This window comes from Peromyscus maniculatus, chromosome 13 (genome assembly GCF_049852395.1).
Source record: "Peromyscus maniculatus bairdii isolate BWxNUB_F1_BW_parent chromosome 13, HU_Pman_BW_mat_3.1, whole genome shotgun sequence".
Classification (NCBI taxonomy): Eukaryota; Metazoa; Chordata; class Mammalia; order Rodentia; family Cricetidae; genus Peromyscus; species Peromyscus maniculatus.
In genome coordinates, this window is record NC_134864.1 from 60767094 (window position 1) to 60788469 (window position 21376).

Consider the following 21376-nt stretch of genomic DNA (forward strand, 5'->3'; position numbering starts at 1 on the left):
GGCTTTTGAATTTTTTTTATGCTCCCTCATTCTTTTTTATATGATAGATAAGTATGATAAACTTAAAACTGAGTTTCACAATATCGGGCACGCTACCATCATGACATAAAAAAAAAGCCAGTGACTCATTTAGAAAGGATGCTGTTGTACCCAGAGAAGAATCTAGGATCTAACTATGTACAATGCTTTCCTGCTGCCCTTGGTACTTTAGGCAAGTGAAGGCAGAGACCTAGCAAAGACAAAGTCTGTCCTTCAGAGTTCACCAGAGAGCTGTAGCATTGCAGATGATGAAAGCTGGATCCTTTTGGCTTAATCTTTCCATTCCCTTAAATCAAAGATCCTTTCTTGTGACAACCCATTCAATATCTGAAGTCTAAGAAGAACACGGAGAAAAAAAGCTCTGTATTAGAAGGTCTCCAAGCTCTGCTTTTCTCTGAGCTGCTTTTGTGGGCATAACCTTTCACACCAGAGTTTCTAATTTAGAGCCTCCTTTGACATGGCTACAGGCTTTGACTTTCTCTTATGACATTCTAGAATGTTTACTTTTAATTCTCAAGTTGACACAGCTAAAATTGCCTGTGAAGAGTCTCAATGAAGGACGGTCTAACTCAGGTTGAACTGTAGATGTGTCTGTGGGGGATTGTCTTGATAGTATTGATTTATGTGGGAAGACCTGTTGTTCAAATCTTAGGTGGTCTTTTAATAAAAAACCCAGAGCCAGATATCAGGCTGAAAGCTGAAAGATGAGAGAAGCAGAGCAGCCAGCCACTAGTTCTTACCTCTATGAGATGCTCAGCCTAAAGAGAGTGATTTCTTGTTTCCTCATGCCTTGTATACCTTTCTCTGCCAGGACATCACTTCCTGGGATTAAAGGTGTGTGTGCTTCCCAGTACTGGAATTAAAGGTGTGTGCCACCACTGCCTGGCTCTGTTTCCAGTGTGGCCTTGAACTCACAGAGATCCAGATGGATTAAGGGTGTGTGCCACCACTGCCTGACCTTTATGTCTAATCTAGTTGCTGGCTCTGTTCTCTGATCCTCAGGTGAGTTTATTAGGGTACACAATACATCACCACAAAGACCCACCCCACTATGAGTTGTACCATTCCCTGGGGTTGGGTTATGGACTGTATAAGAGTGAAGAAAATGATCTGATTTGTAAGCATGCCTATGTTCATTTTTCTGTACTCTTACTGGAGATGCGGTGTGACTATCTGGGACACATTTCTATTTCCTTGACTTCTGCTATAATGGAACAAACGTAGATGTTTAAACCAAAAAAGTCCTTCTCCCTTGAAGTTACTTTTGTGGAGGTATTTTTATCACAGCAACAGGATTGAAATTAGGGCAAATTATCTTACTTATGAACACTACTGGTTCCCTGTGGTTTTTATTTGTACATTAGCCAGATTTCTAGACAAAAGCAGACAATATTGTTCACTTTCATCCCATATCCCAAGTCTTCAGTTAGCATAACTAGAAATGTCCAATATCTAGACTTTTTGTCAACAAATGTGGACAAAATTTGATGAATCAATAAAGTTCATCTCTCCTGGGATCATGAGGTGGCCCAGCAGTTAAGAACACTGCCTTAGCCAGGCAGTGGTGGCACACACCTTTAATCCCAGCACTCAGGAGGCAGAGGCAGGAGGATCTCTGTGAGTTCTAGGCCAGCCTGGGCTACCAAGTGAGCTCCAGGAAAAGGTGCAAAGCTACACAGAGAAACCCTGTCTCGAGAAAACAAAACAAAACAAAACAAAACACTGCCTTCTCTTTCATAGGATCTGGGTTTGATTCTCAACATCCACATGGTTGCTACAACTGTTTGTACCTCCAGTTCCAAGGGATCCAATGCCCTATTCTTGTTGCAGGATATTTGATCATACTGTGTGTGAAGGTCTAGACTTGACTTTAAAGGCTCCATCTTAGGGAAAGGGCCACCATCTCAGACCACCTGCTGTACTCAGTTCCAAGAAGGACCTCAGGAATGTGCCATGACAACTTGAATGGATACAGAGCAGTATCCTCCCTCAGACATCCTGTCTGCAGTTTATGGCCCTTAAAGATATCTAGATAATCAAGCTGAGCAGTCCAGATAATCCTGTTCAGTGGGTTGTGGTTCCTCGCCAAAAGTCTAACCCAATGGTTTCAAATGTGTTTTTGCACCCAAAGTCTAGACCAATAGTTTCAAAAAATCACCTTGCTCCATATCCCTTCTACCCAATTCCAAGCATGTAATTCCCGGCTTGTGGTTTTTCCTTATAAAAACTCTCTACATCTGGGCTCATGACCACCACCACATTTCATTCCAGCTGCCATGTGGTGGCCCAGGTTGAACCTGAATAAAAGAACCCTTATGTACTTGCATCAGAAACTGGCTCCTTGGTGGTCTCTGGGGGTTTTGTGAAATGGGCACAACACTGTGAACCCTGAGATTTCATTATTTAAATAAAATCAATGATAGGTCAAGAAGTGGAGCAAGCAGCCAGTTGACTGGAAGTAACCACAGAGAGTGAGGGAAAGTTGGGAGGTCAGAGAGAGAAAGAGAGAGAGGGGGGAGGGAGGGAGAGAGAGAGGGAGAGAGAGGGAAAGGGAGGGAGAGAGAGAGGAACAGGAAGTATGTGGGAGGGACATTCGGTTGGAGGAGTTTTGTATCAGATGACATAGGAGAGAGCCCTCTATCTGAGATGGAGCTCAGCTGACTGCTTTCCCTGCCTCTCTGAGCTAGCAGGTTTTCACCCCAGCATCTGGCTCCCGAGTCTTTATTGGTAAAATAAAAAGATAGAGACTTAGTTAAAACAACATTTACCTCCCTACATTTTTCTTGTCTTCAAAGCCAGTGGATGGCATTGCCAAGTTTGGCTGCCAGCTCAGGAGGGACCCTGACCTTGGACCACATTAGCAGCAGCTTTTGTTTGGAGAAACAATTGTTTTCTAAGAACAAACAACCCCTTGGGCTCTCTCCTTTCATAACCTGGGCTGGGTCTCACCCTGTGGTCCCTTTCCTATTGTTCCAGGGCAGAGCAGGAAGTGTCTCCTTAACAGTTTACAGCTTCCCTCTCCGCTCAGGCTGTGGCTATGTTTCTAGTGTTCTTTTTCTCTCCACCTTTTACGTTTCTGTATTTCTGTGGGCCCTGCTTGCTCTTTTCTTTACAGATTTATATAAGAATAAGCACTAATAACAATGCCACAGATTCAATGTTATGCCGTCATAAAATTTCCTTTGAGAAAGAAATTGGTCCATTGCTTTTTAGCTTTGCCGCAGGAAAGTTCTTGAGGCACAGGCTGGAGGCAGCCAAATTCCTTGCCAAAGTGTCACGCAAATGGCCTCTGTCCTAGTTGCTAACAGAGACCTTATTCCCTCTGTGAAACCAGGTAAGCTGGGCCTCTACCTTCAGCATGACTCTGAGCAGCACTGTTTCCAAACCCCTGCTAGAAGGTCTTACTAAGCTCTGCTTGTAGCATTCAACTGTTTTTTTTCTAGTTTTAAATTCTCAAGTTTTCCACATAAAAAACAAAAACAAAAACAAAACAAAACAAAACAAAAACCAAATTTAAAAAAACCCCAACCAACCAACCAACCAACCAACCAACCAACCAACAAACGAACAAACAAAACCCAACCCACCAGCATGGTTAACTTCTTCACAGCAGCAGTGCACTTTCTAGCCCTGACGTTTGTATTGGGTACTTTTTGTTGCTGTGCTAACACACCATGACCAAAAGCAATTTATGGAAAGAAGGGTTTACATTGGCTGATGGTTCCAGAAGGGGAATCCATGATGAGGAAGGCATGGGAGCAGCCGACAGGTAGGAAGCTGAGGAAGCTGAAAGGTCACGTCTTCAGCAGTCAGCTGAAAGTACAGAGGGGAGCCTGAAGTGGATGAGGCTGTAGCCTCTCCAAGCCCACACGCAGTGACATACTTTCTCCATCCAACCTTTACTTCCTGAAGGCTCTATTGCCTCCGAAAACAGTACCCACCAACCAGGGACCAAGTGTTTAAATAACCTGAGCCTCTGGGGAGAATTTTTCACTCAAACGGCTACCTCTGCTATCAACATTCTTTGCATGGACAGGGTCTTTCACTGGCCTAGAACTTGCCAAGTCGGTTGGGCTGGCTGACCACTGCCAGGGATCCATTTGTCTTTGTTTCCCCAGCATTTTTTTTTTTTTTTTTTTTTTTTACATGATCTAGAGATCAAACTCAGTCCCTCATGCTTGGAAAGCAAGTGTTTACTGCCCTAGCCAGACAATCTCTCCCCTTCACTCCCAGCTGGTTTTGAGACAGGGTCTTACTGTGTGACCAGGTGGCTGGCCTTGAACTCACAGAGATCTGCCTGCCTGCCTTTGCCTCCTGAGTGCTGGGATTAAAGACATGGGCCTCCACTGCTGCCACCACCACCACCACCACCCTGAGATATCCCCCCTTCTTTGAGGCAAGTTCTCCCAATAGCTCAGGCTATCCTTCAACACACAGACACACAATTTAAAACACACACACACACACACACACACACACACACACACAACACACACACACACACACATACAAAATTTAAAATGGCAAAATAACTAATAGATTGGCATCAAAGGAAAAAAATTGCAGAAACCAATCAACAGATGTGAAACAAAACTCTGACTCACATTACTGGGGATAGACATATAGCTCAGGTTATTGTTTGCCTAACATGTTCAAGGCCCTGGGTTTGGTCACTATGACATTCCTACCTCCAAAACAGACAGACAGACACACACAGACACACACAGACACATAGACACAGACACACACACACAGACACAGACACACACAGACACACACAGACACAGACACACACAGACACATAGACACACACACACACATACACACACACACACACACAGACACACACACACACACACACACACACACACACACACACACACACACACATACACACACGCCCCTGCCTAGCACAGGATGTCAAGACTGAGGAAAACTAGCACTAACCAACACCTATAACTCCGGATGAGCCCCTGGTACTAATTTTACGGTTCACATGCCTGCCCTGTTTCAGTGGATGACAAACATTCCTGAGGATTCCATCCGGCTACTCCTGCCCCCCTCTCCTGGATCTTCTCCTGAAGTTCCTTCTCAGTCACATACTTTCTGAAGGAAGAGTTTGGACATCTGAGCTTGATACGCACCTCCTACACTGGACAGCCAGGAGTGTCTGAAGTTGGAAGAGGGCTGTAATCAACAATTAATTCCCACTTCATCTTTCCAATAGCTGGAGTTGGAGTTTCTACCCAGGAAGTGGACCCCTCTGTGTACTTCATAGTTTACACTGACCCGAAATGCCTACCCATCTGCCTGGGCTTGTAAGTAATTTTCTTTTATCTCTAAAATAGGACCTTTGTTACAGCTAATCTCAAGGTGCAATATTAAAAAAAAAAAAATAAAGAGCATAGAGCCATGCCAAGGAAGATGTAGAAAGCGGAATTTAAAATCACGCATTTTCTTTGTTCAATAATAAGTCCTCAGGAAATGTTAAATACTAATTCAGGACCATAGCTTTTTTTCCTTCATCTTTTTTGACTCATCTAGTAATGCCAGTATTATGAATACTACACATGCTTTTAACATGTCTTAATGTGTATACTTTTCTTTGTGTGTGTGTTATATTCATGTGTGTACAGATGCACATCTTTGTGTGCGTGTGTGTGAAGACCCGGCTGGGTCAGCCTCTGGTGTCTTTCCTCATGAGTCATCTGTCTTCGTATCTTTTGAATATTTTTCCTCCAGACAAGTCTCTCATAGGCCAATTAGGCCTGAGAGGCAGGAAGGCCAAGGGGTCCTCCTGTCTCTGCCTCCCCGGCATTGGAATTACAAGTGTTGCCACGATGCTTGGCTTGTGTTTTACTTTCTTTCTATGTGAGTGCTGGGGATAGAACTTAACAGTGAAGGTCAGAGGACTCCTTATAAGACTTGCTTTTCTGCTTCTACTGTGTAGGTCCTAGGAATTGAACTCAGGTTTTGTTATTTTGAGACAGAGTTTCTCTGTGTGGCCCTGGCTGTCCTGGAACTCACTCTATAGACCACACTGACCTCAAACTCAGAGATCCACCTGCCTTTGCCTCCTGAGTGCTGGAACTGAAGGTGTGTGCCCAGCTAACCAAGGATAATTTTGAGTGGTCAGTTTGTCTTGACTGTTTTGAGTATAACCTACAATGTAAACCAACCATTTGGGGATATGAATAATCAATTGCAAGAGAGAAGGTGATACCAACAACATATCCTTTTCATCACTATTTTGCATATATTATTTACTTAATAATTTTATACATGTTTTTCTGATCTATGTGAATATATTGCTAAGGTGCTAACTACTTTCAGAGTATTTACTATAGAATTACTGAATTACTGTCATGTGGGAAACTAGATGCATATGGACCACTATCTTAGAAAATTATATATATGTCACAGTAGGAAAGAAAACATTTGCTTGCTGTTTCCTTCTGATATGATTTGAAAGGTTTTTCCACGGAGTTAACAGCTGAGGGTTGTAGCTCTGTGGTAGAGTACTAGCTTGGTATACAAGAAGCTCTGGGTTCGGTCCCTGGCAACCTTCACTCTCCTGTACAAAGAAAGTTAACTCACACATGTAATTCTTTTGTACAATGCTGCTTTACGTAATGCCTGCCTGACAATTGTGTCATCTTCTCAACACTCTGCAACATCCTAGAATCTGGACACTGATAGAAAGTGTGAAAGGGCCGGGCGGTGGTGGCGCACGCCTTTAATCCCAGCACTCGGGAGGCAGAGCCAGGTGGATCTTTGTGAGTTCGAGGCCAGCCTGGGCTACCAAGTGAGTTCCAGGAAAGGCGCAAAGCTACACAGAGAAACCCTGTCTCGAAAAAACCAAAAAAAAAAAAAAAAAAAGTGTGAAAGGAAATCATGTGGACAGTCTGCGTCTTATTTCATTCCTTACAGTTTTGATGGTAGGGACTAAGAAAACCATGGGTCAACACTCGGCATCTATTAGAGAGATGGCGAAGAATCTGCCACCTCTGGTTTGTTTCTTCCTCTGTGAAATTGTTTCTTGAAATCCAGACGTGGATAAGTGACTGCCAGAGAGTGAAGACTCGTGATGCCATGGCTGACAACCCGAGTTTGCTCAATGGAGCTCACATGATACAAGGAAAGAACCAACTCAACAAGCTCTCTCCCTGCTTTTATAGGCATGCCCCCACCCCTATGTCATAACATACACAGTAAGAACAAATTAAATTACACTGAAAGTACTAGACCTACCTAAAATTAAGGCTTCAGATGAGTGATTTCTTTTGCACACAAGAAGCATTTTTATGTGACACATACTTTATCTTCTTTTCTAGACTTAGCAGTTTCTACATTTGTTAATCAGCCAGGAGTTTAGAAAGGGATTTGAAAGAGAAAGGGTCAAGGCACATGAATCTAATGTTCAAGGTCAACAAAAATTTTCCTGGGATAATTAGTTTCTTTTTCTTTCCCTTTTCCTTTCTCTTTTTTCCTGGAACTTTCTATGTAGACCAGGCTGGCCTCAGACACACAGAGATTTGCTTGCCTCTGCCTCAGGAATCAATTTTTCATTCTGTAGTAATGCATGTTGTGTCTTCACCAAAATAGTACCTAGAAGCACTCAGCCACTGAACATTGCTCAGCAATGACTTGAACAATATCAAACTTCAAATATTTTAAAGTAGGGAAACACAAAGCTGTGCCATAGAGACATTAAAAATCCCGAGCATGGCCTTGGTGGCAATGTCTTAAGTCTAGGGTGGGTTGGAGGGAAGATTTGCCCTGGCAACAGTTATTCAAGGTGTTAAGTCCAATGAAAAAAAGGAAGAAAATCTGCTTGACCTCTAGGTAGGGGAGAGGTCAAAACAATGTGAGCTCGAAGTACTGCAATAATGATGTTTTGGGGAAGCGTTTGTGATCTTAATTAACATCTTAACATTCTCTCCCATTAAATCTTGTTCTCCAGCCTGTTTCTCCATTTTGTGATTGTCAGGACCTGTTCATTCTCCTAGTATTTGTGTGTGTATGTGTGTGTGTGTGTGTGTGTGTGTGTGTGTGTGTGTGTGTGTGTGTGTTTTCCTAGCAACGATCATTTATTCTTCAACTTCCAAACCTTACTTTATAATTTCATCAACTTTTATAGGACATGAGATTATCCTTGGGTTAAAAGGGAACTTCGAGTTTATACTTCTGGGTTGGTGGGTGTAGCTCAGCTGGTAGAACGTTCGCCTAGCATGTACGAAGGCCTGGGTAAATTCTTCACCCCACGTAAACCAGGTGTAGAGGTCTGTCACCCCCAGTACTTAGAGGGGAGAAGTAGGGGATCATAAGTTTAAGATAGTCCTTGGCCTTTGCTGTGTAGAGAGTTTGAGCATAGCCTGGGCTATATAAGGTTCTCTATTTTCCAACAAAACCAAACCAAACAATCACATATCAATGATAAGTTTCACAATAAAATAATTTGATCAAGTGGGCTGTTTACTGCCATGAAAGAGGACAAACATTGGTTTGGACAGTTACTGGTTCTTTCAGATCCACACATTTTTTAGTACTCCTAATCAAAAGTCTTAATCATTGTGTCAGAAAGCCTTTGGCATCTAAAGCTTATTTCCATCCCAGAATGCGTTTTCTTTCTCAATTATCTTTGGCTCTCTCAGATCTCTCCCTCTGATATCTTTGAACATCTGCTCATCTGGTTGCACAGACTCCAGTCTTTGCAAGTCGCTATTAGCTGCATGGCTCCACAGATCCTGCGCTTCGAGATGTTTGCCTTATCTTTGGCTGCAGTGACACTTTATCGTTCCGTATCATTTGGTCTGGGTAACAATTTGGAATCTGTCTAAAGCAGATGGTTTTTTAAATTTTTAAAGCCAATTACATGTAAGCCATTAGTGACAATACTCAATGCAACACCTGAAGAATTTCTCTTTTATTGTGTTCATCCCAATCACTGAAGGAGTTTAAATGAAGCAGCCATATAAAACATTTATATATCTGTGCAGACTTAACTCAAGTTGAACACATTTCTAATAATATGTAGGCTATATTTTCTATTGAACTCTACTAACTAGTTTCTTTTTATTTGGATGGATGTTTTTTTCATTCTTTTTCTACATTTTTTCCTTCCATCTTCCCTTTCCTCTAGGCTAACTTTCATCTTTGTCTCTGTAACTTCTTTTTCTTTCCCAACAGGAGGTAGTTAGCAGTGCACAGTGGCACATACAGACTGGGGACGCTGAGGCAGAATTCAAGGCCAACAGCAACTAAGAAAACCTTGTCTAAAAACATTCACGAATGAATAGAACAACAGCAACAGAAGGGGACGATTAGCCCAGAAGGGGAGGAATCACTGAGTCTTAACCCATAGAGGTTGTTAAAGCTTTAATAAAACACAGGCCATGGAGAGCAGCAGCAGCCTCAATCCACTTTAGATAAGGAGCACAGCACGTTCTATTGGCACCAGTGCCCAGCTCATGGCAAGGGTGCTATAAATTATCCAGCCCTTTGTGGGGTTGCTGTAGGTTAATTTACAAGGCCTTGGAGAACCCTGTGGTGGTGATCTCCATTTGACCTCTATACACACCATGAGGGAAACCGTAATGGGTTTGCTGTGCAAAAAGGACAAATTCATGATCTACTTTCTCGATAGCCTCGGTATAGCTAGAGGTCAAAACAGGAAGTGCCATTGTTAATGTGCAGGAACATGAAAGCCCCATTCTTAAAAACACCTTGAACCTTCTTCCCCAGGAGGACATTTTGCCTTCAGGAACTTCGGGTGGGACCTTATGGCTTCCTGTGGTTTTTCTTCAAAGTGGTAAAGTTTGTTTTTGTTTTAAAATACAGCTTAAAGGAAATACTCTTAGCCATTTTAGAAGGGAATAACACTCAGCTGCTTTTAGATTGTTATAACCATCTGTGATCATTTGTCATATGTGGCTAAAAAGTGGCCAAGACTGATGAAATGCCGCTTTATATTTAGAGAGAAGACTCAGAACATTTCTCCAAGGTAATTTCTTTTAAATCTCTACCTGTTTCTGGGAAGGTCCATGGCTGAGTGGACCTTATCTGCTTTCATGGCAGACATCTTCCTCCCAAACACACTTATGGTGAAAAGCTCAAGTGTTACGGGGTTTGAACTTGTTGACGCATAATTCCATTTTCTAGGCTCCTTGTGTACAAGTATTCACAAGTCATTTTTATAATATCTGTTGCCTTGGGATGGCATTTTAAATGAGGAAAAAAAACAAGTCTTCAAACAGAAAAATGAAGGTAGATTCAAGAAAGAAATAATATACTAAATATTGTTTTGACTTTTGTTTCTGTCCTTCCAAGGTTTTCATAGCTCATGTTTGACAGCAAATATTCTAGAATGACTCATCATTCAAAAATAAGTGCAGGCATTTTTTTTTTTTTTTTTTACAAGTAGAATGAATCAAAGCCACTTTTCTCATGTCTTGGTGGAACATGACTGTCGCAGGCATGACTACACCAATATCAGGATGGATAGATCAACGGTTGGTAGTTGTCCTTACTGTAAGCTTCCATCATACGGCAACTACAGCTTAAGGCAGTAATACAGCCCAAGTCAAAGTCCCCATATAATAGACCCAAAAGCAATGTAAGCCTTAGCTCCTCATACACCTAGTTCCAATCAAGGACTTGTTCCAGGGAATCTTTGGTGGATCCTCTTTGTGATCCTTTAAGCTCAACACATCCTGCTGATTGTTCCTTATAGTGACTTCTGCTGCCATGTGTGGAAGAAGAAGTGTCTCCTTACTGCTCTGTGCAGCTTTGGGTATGACTGGCCATAAGGGAAAACGAGCATTTTGTAGAAAGATTGACTCAATTTAATAACATTTTTTGAAATTATTGTTTTTGTTTAAATTGCAGAAACAAACAAACAAACACTCAGTAAGCCTCAACGGAATAGAAGAGGGGGAGGGAACCATCACAGCCTACATTTGAGATGCTGATGTAATCACAGGGCTTCTACTGTGCCTGCCACCTTCTCCTTCCAAGATCATGGTGCACCTGCCCACTTTCTGTTTGACAAGGTGGTTGGAAATGTGGGTTTTATTTATGCTGTTAGAATTTTGAAATAGATCCAAAGGAAGGAAGCACTTGATTATAGAATGAAAGTTCTAGTTGAAAAGACTATGGTAGTGTAGTTGTAAGTTTTCCTGTGTCCCGCCCAGCCGTGGTCAGGACAAATCTCTCTCACCTGCAGTGCTGTAGCCGCTTATAAAATAATCACACAGAAGCTTATATTAATTACAGACTGTATGGCCATGGCCTATGGACCAAGCGTCTTGTTAGCTAGCTCTTATAGCTAAACTCAGCCCATTTCTATTAATCTATATGTCTCCACATGTTCCATGGCTTTCCCTTTGTGCCATTACATGCTGCTCCCTGGGCAGCGGGATGGCATCTCCCTAGAATCTACCTTTCTCTTTCTTGTCCCTCTCCTTGGATTTCCCACCTGCCTCTAAGCTGCCTTGCCACAGGCCAAAGCAGCTTATTTATTAACCAATGGGAACAACATATATTCACAACATACAGAAAGACATCCTCCAGCAGTATTTTTACAGGAAAATTAATAAGCTTAAAAAATTCATTTAAAAAGTATTTTACAGCTTACAAATCACTTCTTTCATATAATATTATTTGAGGGTACAGTGATGGAGGCCCAGGATTGTAGCCTGAACCTCTGCCAGAGGTGGCATCCTAAGCCCTGCATCCCTCTCTCCTTCCTCTGTCCTTCTTTGTCATCCTCTCTGTGGTTCTGAAATACACCTCGTGAATGTTGAAAAAAATAATAAATTAACAGTTTTTGGGGGGCAAATTTAGTATACTATTTGTCTTTGTGTTTCTAGCACTGAATTCTAAGTAAGTCAATTAATCCTTGTGGAGTAGCTGAATGGACACAACAAACATTAAGAGGCCAGTTGAAACAGAAGCATCTTTTCAGATATTACATGAAAATAGAAGATCGATATCATTGTTTAAAAATTTTAATTTAATTCAGTGTAGTAGTTTGGATTGAAACCCAGTCTGTACAAATAACAAACAGCCATTCTACCATTGAACGACATGCCCAGACCTGATATTAAAGTTTTTGGTAATTATTCAGTAGGGAATACTGTTAGAAGTTATTCACAATGCAGCTATCCATTTGTATCTATCAGTTGTCTATATTCTTGTCATTAATCTTGTTAGCCTCCTTCCAAATAGCACATCTTAATCATTTATTGTCCACAGACTTTCAGGTCTTACTTTTTAATTATAATTTTAAAAGACTATGTCTTGTTGATAATTTAGATGTTAGAATACTTTATTTAGTATTAAAAAGTCTATTGGAATACAACAGATTAAATGATCAAAATTAGTCTGCAAGAAAATAAGGCTTTTCACCAACACACATTTACATCAGTTTTATTTATAGCTGTTATACTCCTTAATGAATTTCATGTTTATGAAAGCATTAGCTGATCTTTTTTATATTATTATGTGCATATGACTTATCCATGTTTATATGTATATGTTTATATACCTTCATATGTATATATGTAATATATACCTGCTTATCAGACAGACATCCTAAATGTATTGAGCTTTATTTCAATTTTTAGAGGCAGAAGCATAGAGACAATGTGTTTATAACTCTCAACACCACCCAATTCCCAACTCCATCCCTGGCATGTGTGCGAACACACACACACACACACACACACACACACACACACACACACATCACACTTGCTCATATACATGCATGGACACACACATACAATCTGTAAGGTCTCTAAGTAAATGTTTATATACAGGACTTGGAAAATAAAACTTAAATGAAGAATCAATTAATTGCTTTAAGACTAATATATATATATATATATATATATGGAATTTATGGCCTTGGAAAATATATTGATGAGAAAAACAAATCTCAAAGAAGAAACAAATTTCATGGAGCCAAACCTCTAAAATCTGTAAGGAAAAAATATTCAGACTCATTTATTTATTAATATTTTGTGCTGCCAGAGATTGACCTGAGTGCCCAGCCCACCACTGAGCTGTGTTCCACGCTCTAGGGTCAGATCTAGAGTCTCATGATTCCATCAAAGGAAAAAAAAATGCTGAACGATGGTTCAAGCTGGAACTCGGCCAACTTAGCTACTGCTCTCAAGGAACAATGCCCTCTAGTGATGAGTGACCAACGACGTATGACTATTCACATAGAATGACTGGGTGAGAATGGGGAGCATCCCCCAGAGTCTTATGCATAAGACAGAAAATCTTTCTGAGGGAATTAAGATTGATAGAGATAAGTTGATTGACAGAGAGGGTTTATATTGGTAGTGGTCAGCTACATTAATAGAGATGTGTTATATGGATGCAGATGAGCGGTATTGATAGAGATAATTAGTATCGACAGACATGACTTACGTTGATAGAGATGAGTTGTATTGATAGAGATGAGCTGTACTGATAATGATGAATCATACTGATAGAGACGAATATGTAGATAAAGATTAGTACAGTTGAAAGTGATGAGTTGTGTTGATAGATATGAGAGGTACTGATGGAACTGAATCATATTAAGTTATCTTGATAGACACGAGCTGTGTATGCTCAGCATGTGAAACTCCATCCCTGGCTTGCACCTGGCCATGTTAATGTTGAGATACTGTGCTACACATACCTCGGATCTCCACTGTCCCGGCTTCAGTGGCCTCACCTCCAGGTGCAGCTCGGGTCAGACTATCGATGCGCTCTAGGCTGCATTCCCCAGCAAATGATGGAGCAGAGGTGGGACACACTGGAAAGCAGAGTCAACAAAACTTTTTCTTTTCTCTTTCTTTTTTTATTTTTTTTAAAGAAAAAGACTTCAAAAAAAGGGAACCGAGATAATTTTCTAAAAGAATCTGTGCCAAATTGAAAATAATAACAATAACAATAAATAAACGGTCGGGAGTTCAAAGAGTAAACTAAAATAGGGAGTAGAGGAAATCCTCTTTGTTTTGCTCAGCTAATGACTGCAAAGAGCTGGTTCCTTGTCCCAAAGCCTCTTCTAAAGTGCCACAGTCTTCTCTTTGGTTGACTGCAGGAATCTTCCCCAGGGAAAGATTTCCCCCAGCATTTCTCATTTGTTTTTATAAACAGATGGCAAGGTGGTTTTTTTGTTTCTTATTTTTAGAGAAAGACCAATAATCTGTCAAGTGTAAGATTTCTACAGCCCAATTGAGTTTTTTTTTGTTAAGTGTTCACAATTTCTCATTCTCCTTGCTCTAGAGACACTTAGGAAAATGAGACACTTTCGTGATCTCACGTCTGCCTGTTTAAACTCAGTGGGAATATTTCAGTTGTCTTAGGAAAACACCTTTGTAGGAAGTGCAAAGAAGCTCTCATCACGGTCTCCAGCTTCGGGGTTCGTGAGGTTGTTTTCTCGTGACTGTCCCCTGCACGCAGTGACAGGAGCCCATCCTGTGGAAGCGACACCGCCATCCTTTCCACAAATCAAAGCTGTGGAGAAATGGGAAGGCTGGACACTGCCGACGCATTAACTGTAGATTCCTCCCTAGTGCCTTTAATGCGTTCTTTCTCTCAAGCATCCGTTGTCTCTGAGCCACTCTGGGACTTCTTTTGTTTTGTGGCAGTGCTGGGGTGGAACCCAGAGTCCTTTGCATGATAGGCCAGTGCTCTACCACAGAGCCACATTCCCAGCCTTGGGTCTTTCTTTGTTGTTGTTTAAACTTCATTTTAAAAGTACTTTATCTCAGATGGGTGGCGGTGGCGCACTTCTTTAATCCCAGCACTCAGGGGGTAGAGCCAGGAGAATCTCCATGAGTTCGAGGCCAGCCTGGTCTACAGAGCGAGATCCAGGACAGCCAGGGCTACACAGAGAAACCCTGTCTTGAGAAACCAAAACAAACAAACAAACAAACAAACAAACCAAACCAAAACAAACAAACAAAAAAAAAACCCACAAAAACTTTATCTCAAAAAATGCCTTGTAGTCTTAAGTATTAAGTATTGAAACTACCAGAAAACAGTCAGCATAATTTCTTGACTGAGGAAAAAGTTTTGGTACCCTGACTTCCAGGTTTATAGAGACCAGTGAACCCTTTCTTTACCTACTTCACATTTACATGGTGCCCAGTCAGATGGCTACTCGGGTCCGAGATCCTGAACACCTTTCATGAGAGAGGGAAGGGAAAGATCGGCCTCTCCAGCTTTTTGCAGAGGTGTACTTGGGCTTCTACATAATGACACAACCCTTCTTTTCCTAGTGGAGAAGCAACCGTGGAGAACTCAGGACCTCTCTCTCTCTCCAGTGAAGACCTGGCAGAGGGGCTGGAGGGCAGGGGGGCTCTCTGCATTCCGTTGGAAATCAGGAGAAGAAAACGGATGGTGTGACGTGAAGTTCTCCCATGGTATTTTGTTAGTCGTCCTTTCAGTTTTTGCTTCTTCTTGTTGTTCTGGCTTGTTGACACAAGTGTCCCACGAAGTCCATGGCTGGTGTGTGGCTAAGAATGGCCTGAAATTCACAGTCCTTTCCCTTCACACTTCCTTTCAGTGTTGGAAAAGATTTTGAGGAAGTGATATATATATACACACACACACACACACACACCACCTGGGATGTAAGAAGCTTGACTAATATAGTTTTAGGTATCTAGGTTTGTGATAAAACCTTTATTTTCTTCTATGATATTTCTCTCAAAACAAATGTTTTGGTGATCCATAAAATGAAGGCCAGAGATTAAAATTTAACATTAATGACTAAAGCACAAATCTGACTAGCCATAGCATCTAATTTTTCATCACGGTGACATTTTTTTTTCTTAAATCTTTAAATTTGCTACCATTTTCTTCCTATCATTTTTACCACTGGGACTGCGCTAAAGCTGATTGCCTTTCTGCCCACATCACCTAAAAGGAGCTGTTTCTCTCCTGAGAAGATGCACTTAGTGTTCAGGCTTGTTCTATGTTCCATGCCTGGTTATTGTCCTTAAAGACCAACTCGAGGAGCCAGTCTTTAGGTCAGGTCAAGCCAGTTACAGAATGGTGTTGGGAACGTTTTACTAGCCACAGAAATAATTGGTGCTGGAAACGGGAGGCACTGGAGTTTTAAGGTTAGAGGCATGAGAGTTGTCCATGCCAAAGTCTCGGCCACATGTGTATCAGATCCCAAGGGAACCTAGGATGAAGTCTTGCACACCGAGCCAGCCCAAGAGCATGGTGTGGAAGCTACAGGCAGAATGAAGCAGAAGCAAGGGCTCTTTCTGATGTTTGAGCAATCCCTCCTTATCGTCCATATGTTCCTGCTCTTCATGAACCACTCTGTCTTCCAGTGAGATCAGGTTGAACTGGCTGCTACAGTGAACAGCTTTGACCATCTTGATTTAAAGAGCAGCATTGCATTGCCCTGCTAATGGCACTAACTTGGGGTTATACATGGGAACGAGTTATGAGCAGTGCAGTTAAAGAGACAACAGCTCAAGTCTCTGAGAGACAGAATTCTTCTCTCATCCACAGGACCTAGTTCAAGGTCTTCACCGCTTTGTAAGCTGTGACTTAGGACGGCCTGGTGCTGGTGTGCTTCTAACTGCTGTTAGGGGAAACATTCCAAGAGGAAACAGAATCATGTAGCAGTGGAAAGAAAGAGGCAGTGATACTCCAGAGTCTTAGGTTTTCTTAAAACCAGCCTCCTGAGACATGTGGGCCTGGACGTTAATCATTTAAGCTATTTGGTTAAACTTTCTTCCACTTATATCTAAAACCTTTCATTTGAGTGGGTTAATGATTTCCTGCCTTTCTCCAGAGCACCAAAAATATCACTAGGAATTGTTCAGCCCTAAGTCTGTTCATAGCAGCACCTCCATTGTGTTTCCTGACATGTATCACTCACGTCAGCAAAGTTTCCTCTCTTCTCTTACTTTCTCGACAGCGTGGTATTGCTTTTCTATTGCTGTGGTAGAACACCAGTGTAGCTGGAGAATTTCTCTCCAGCTCCTGCCGCCAAGTCCTGCCAGTCCCAGAGCCCACTTATAAAATAAACACACAGACTTGAAAGACCCTAACCCTTCAGGCTTACACCCCCCAAGCCCCAGGAAATGAGAAACTAAAAATCTAGTTCCAAGGGCAACCTGACTCAGCCATTACTCAACCACCCCTGTAACAATGTAAAAAGATTTCTGTTAAGAGATGTGCTCAACTGTGACTGGGATAGTTACAAGGGTTCCAGGAAGGACCACTGTGACCTCAAGAAACTCCACTCCCACCCTGATACCCCCCTTGAGGTTTCAGGAAGAATGTACATGCAGACGTGACTGTATCCACTCTGTGATCAGACCATGATCTTGTGAAATGAAATTGTATGGAAATTGTAATCTTATGGCTTTTGTGGGTTTTTCCTTTAAAAGCCCCCATGTGGCTACAGTAAGATGCGACTCTTGCTCTCTGGAGCAGAGTTTGCCCGACTGTACAACCACAACAATAAACACCTCTTGCTGTTGCATCAACTGGACTGGGTTCTTGGGGCGCCCACTTGAGACCCTAGATTTTGGGGTCTAACAGACTCTTACATTATTTAAACTGCTTGGCCATTAGCTCAGGCCTATTATTGTCTAGCTCTTACTCTTATATTTAGCCATTTCTATTAATCTTTACTTTGCCACGTGGCTCGTGGCTTACCGGTAGTTTACATCTTCCTTGTCCTGGCGGCGGCTCCAGGCAGTCTCTCCTCTGCCTTCCTGTTTCCTCTTTTCTCTTCTCTGTTAGTCCCGCCTATACTTCCTGCCTGGCCACTGGCCAATCAGTGTTTATTAATACAGAGCGATATCCACAACACACCAGAACCAAGACAACTTATAGAAGAGTCAGTTTATTTGGGTTTACAGTTCCAGAGTGATAGGAGTCCATAAGGCAGGGAAATATGGCAGCAAGTTGACAGCTCACATCTTGAGCTGCTGGCAAGAAGCGGGGAGAGAGAGAGGGAGGGGGGGAATAGAAACGTTGCTAGTCTTCAAACTCTCAAAACCTACCTCGAGAGATGTACTTCCTCTAGCAAGGCCACACCTCCTAAACCTACCCAAACAGTACCACCAACTAGGGACCAATATTTTAATGCCCAAGACTATGGGGGCACTCATCATTCAAACCACCACAAATATTATCTGTATACAATCTTTGAAAGTACCACATTTTAGGGAGGCATCTGTCTTTGCAGTTGTGTGTAATAACCTTTTATGAAGATAAAAGATAAGTATTAACGATGTGTTATAAAACCAAAAAAAAAAAAAAAAGAAGAAGAAGAAATCACCTGACTTAAAGTTTTGAGAGGGTAAATAGGGGGAGTAAACATAGCACATAGTTATTTATTATATTGATTTTCAGACACCTCCATTTACGTATTATTTACTTGTCTGCGCTGTGATAAAATACCGTGACCCAGGAAGAAAAGAGTTCATTTGGACTTATGGTTGCAGAGAGAGATTCCATAACGGCCAGGGAGGCACAGCAGCCAGCAACTGGCTCTGGAAGCTGAGAGATCTTCAACTGTAAATGTGAAGTGGAGAGAACGACCTGGAAGTGGGTAAGGCTGTACACTCTCAAAGCCCACCCCCAGTGACACGCTTCCTTCAGGGAGGCTCCACCCCTTAAGCCTTCCCAAATAGCTTCATCATCTGGGGACCAGGCATTCAAATGTATGAGTTTATGGGAACAGTTTTTCATTCAAACCACCACAATTCCTACCTTGAGAAGACTTTGGAATTTGAAATGAAAATCCTTACAAAAGTATCGGTTTGGATCTTTGGTATATTACCTCACGTAATCCTGACAGTCCTCCCTGGTAGGCCCCATTAGTTCCGTCAACTAAATGGAGAAATTTAGGACTATGTTAATGAACTTGCCCAAGTAAATGACAGACTGAAGGCCGAAGTCAGATGATCCACTGTGGGGCTAAGGATGTAACTCACCAGGGAGTGTTGCTGTGGATGACTGGTTGATAAATAAAGTGCTGACTGGCCAGTAGCCAGGCAGGTAGTATAGATGGGACAAGGAGAGAGGAGAATTCTGGGAAGTGGGGAGACTGAGGCAGAGAGACGCTGCCAGACGCCGCCACGAGAGGATGTGAAGATACTGGTAAGCCACGAGCCACATGGCAAGTTATAGACTAATAGAAATGGGTGAATTTAAGATATAAAAACAGTTAACAAGAAGCCTGCCATGGCCATAACAGTTTATAAATAATATAAGTCTCTGTGTGTTTACCTGGTTGGGTCTGAGCAGCTGGCAGGTAAGAGAGATTTGTCCTGACCGTGGGCCAGGCAGGACCAGGAAAACTCTAGCAACAGAGTGTGCTTGTTCAACCAGTAAGAGACCTGAGTTCCACCCGTAGCACTACGTAATCAGGAGTGCTAACAAGCATTTACAGTCGCACCACTCTGGAAAGGCAGAAGCAGGAGGATCAGGAGTTCAAGGTCATTTTCCAACATATAGTGAGCTGGACATCTTGAGACCCTGTTTTTAAAAGACTCACAATTATGTTACGATAATTAGAAAATGTGATTAATGAATGACCTCTTGGGCACGGCCAAGTTTAAGCTCTGACTGAAAGGATGGATGTCAAGGTATGCCTTGAAGATCTCTGGAAAAATCCCAAGAGCCAGTAGCTGTGGTTTCCTGCAGGGATGCTAACGAGATGGTAGGAAGCAAAGATGTGTTGCTCACTGTTGGGTGTTTTGTGCCTTTTCAAGTTTGGGCCATATGCTTCCATTATTTTATCCAAAGAGGATGACGTATTTAGAAAACTATCATACGGAAAACTTCCACTTCATAGCACAAGAGACCCATCACAGATGACATGGTGATCTCTTCTGGATCTGAAATGATTTCATTGTATGATTATGTGACAAGGCTCCCGTTTGTAGAGAATTCAAAGGCTCCTGTAATTGATAGTCTCAGAACCACTGAAATGAAAAGGATGATTAAGAAAGTCCCCTGTACTTTTCACGGTATTGATGGCTTTTAAAGTGATCAAATGAATTAAATTAAATTTTGGAAGCAAACCTTCAGATTCAGATTGGTACAAATATCTCTGGGGTCTAGTAAATTTATAAGGGACCTAAAGAGACTCAACAGGATAAGTTTGTTATGATTAACACCAAATCATCCCAGGGGTGGAGGAAGCAGCAGTTTAGAGTCCAACAACGAATTTTTCAAAACATCCCATGAGTGTGGATGAGCTGAGGGTGGGGTGGTGGAGCAGGCTTTGCATATTTGTATGTTCTCAGAAGCTCAGCAGGCATCTTATGAAATCACCAGGAGACACCCTATCACTGGAACAAAGGAGGATAAAGAAAATTTATGAGCAGAAGCTCTGGCAATTTGCCTCATTTTCTAAAGACAAGCTCACAGGAAGCAGAACCCAAGGTCCGGCCTTGTCTGAAGGCATCTTAGTGTGCGCATGTGTGCTTAACATAGCTGTGTTACCTTGACTGTGTCTCTCCAGTGCCAGAGATACTGATTGTGTGTCGCCATAAGAAGCTCTTGTGTTTAACACAGTGCAGTTTTTTTAGTATACCTACTTGAGTGTTCATAATTTTGCACAGCTTGAGACAGTAAGAACAAGGAGAAACCTTTTGATACACCGGGATTAGCGTGGACATGACATGTACAGCAAAGCTCCATGGCTTTTAGTATGGAAGACAGGCATATCTAATTTTGTTGCTACAGAAAAAACAACTAAGTTCTCCTAACTAAAGCTCACAGCATTTTCCACATTATTTTTATTTGGGTGGGAGCTCCACCTCAACCCCTGGCACCCTGGCATCTCTATACACAAGGAGTCTGGAATGTTCTGGTGGAAGATCCACCACAACTCCCCTCCCCATCTCTTTCCCCAAACTCACCCCTACAAAGCCCACCAAACACAGCTCCTCCCCCAGAGACACTCAAGACCACTCCCACAGGGTATTTAAGCTGCATCCTCGAAAACAGACACAGTTTTCTGGTCTCTCATTCCCATCTTCTCTCTGGGGAGCTGGAGAATCACCCGGGAATGTTTTACCCATTAAACTGGGGCCTTTTTTCTAGTTTGGTCTGATTTGGATTGCTGTGTTGGTGGAGAAGCTTATGGGAGAAAAAAAAACTTACCAATTTTTTTTTGAATTTCTTCTATTCTAGTATTTGGATGAAAAAAAAATCTGCCCAAGTATTCTTTCTGCAAAGGTCTGTGTGTTGTCGTTCGATCTCTGCTGCTGGTTCATTAGTCACTCTTGGCTGAAGTGACAAAGCAAGGAAGACGTTTTATTTATGGATTTTTTTTCCATATTTC

At 42.0% G+C, this 21376-nt stretch overlaps 1 protein-coding gene across 1 annotated transcript in view; it reads right to left on the bottom strand.

Annotated features, from left to right (window-relative positions):
• The window catches only part of Slc39a10 (solute carrier family 39 member 10), a 130070-nt gene extending 116242 nt beyond the window's left edge, over nt 1–13828 (bottom strand). Inside the window, exon 1 of the mRNA XM_006974867.4 lies at nt 13736–13828. The gene's annotated coding sequence lies outside the window, so the exon portion shown is untranslated. The remainder of the gene's footprint in view (nt 1–13735) is intronic.
• Between the last annotated feature and the right edge of the window lie 7548 nt (nt 13829–21376).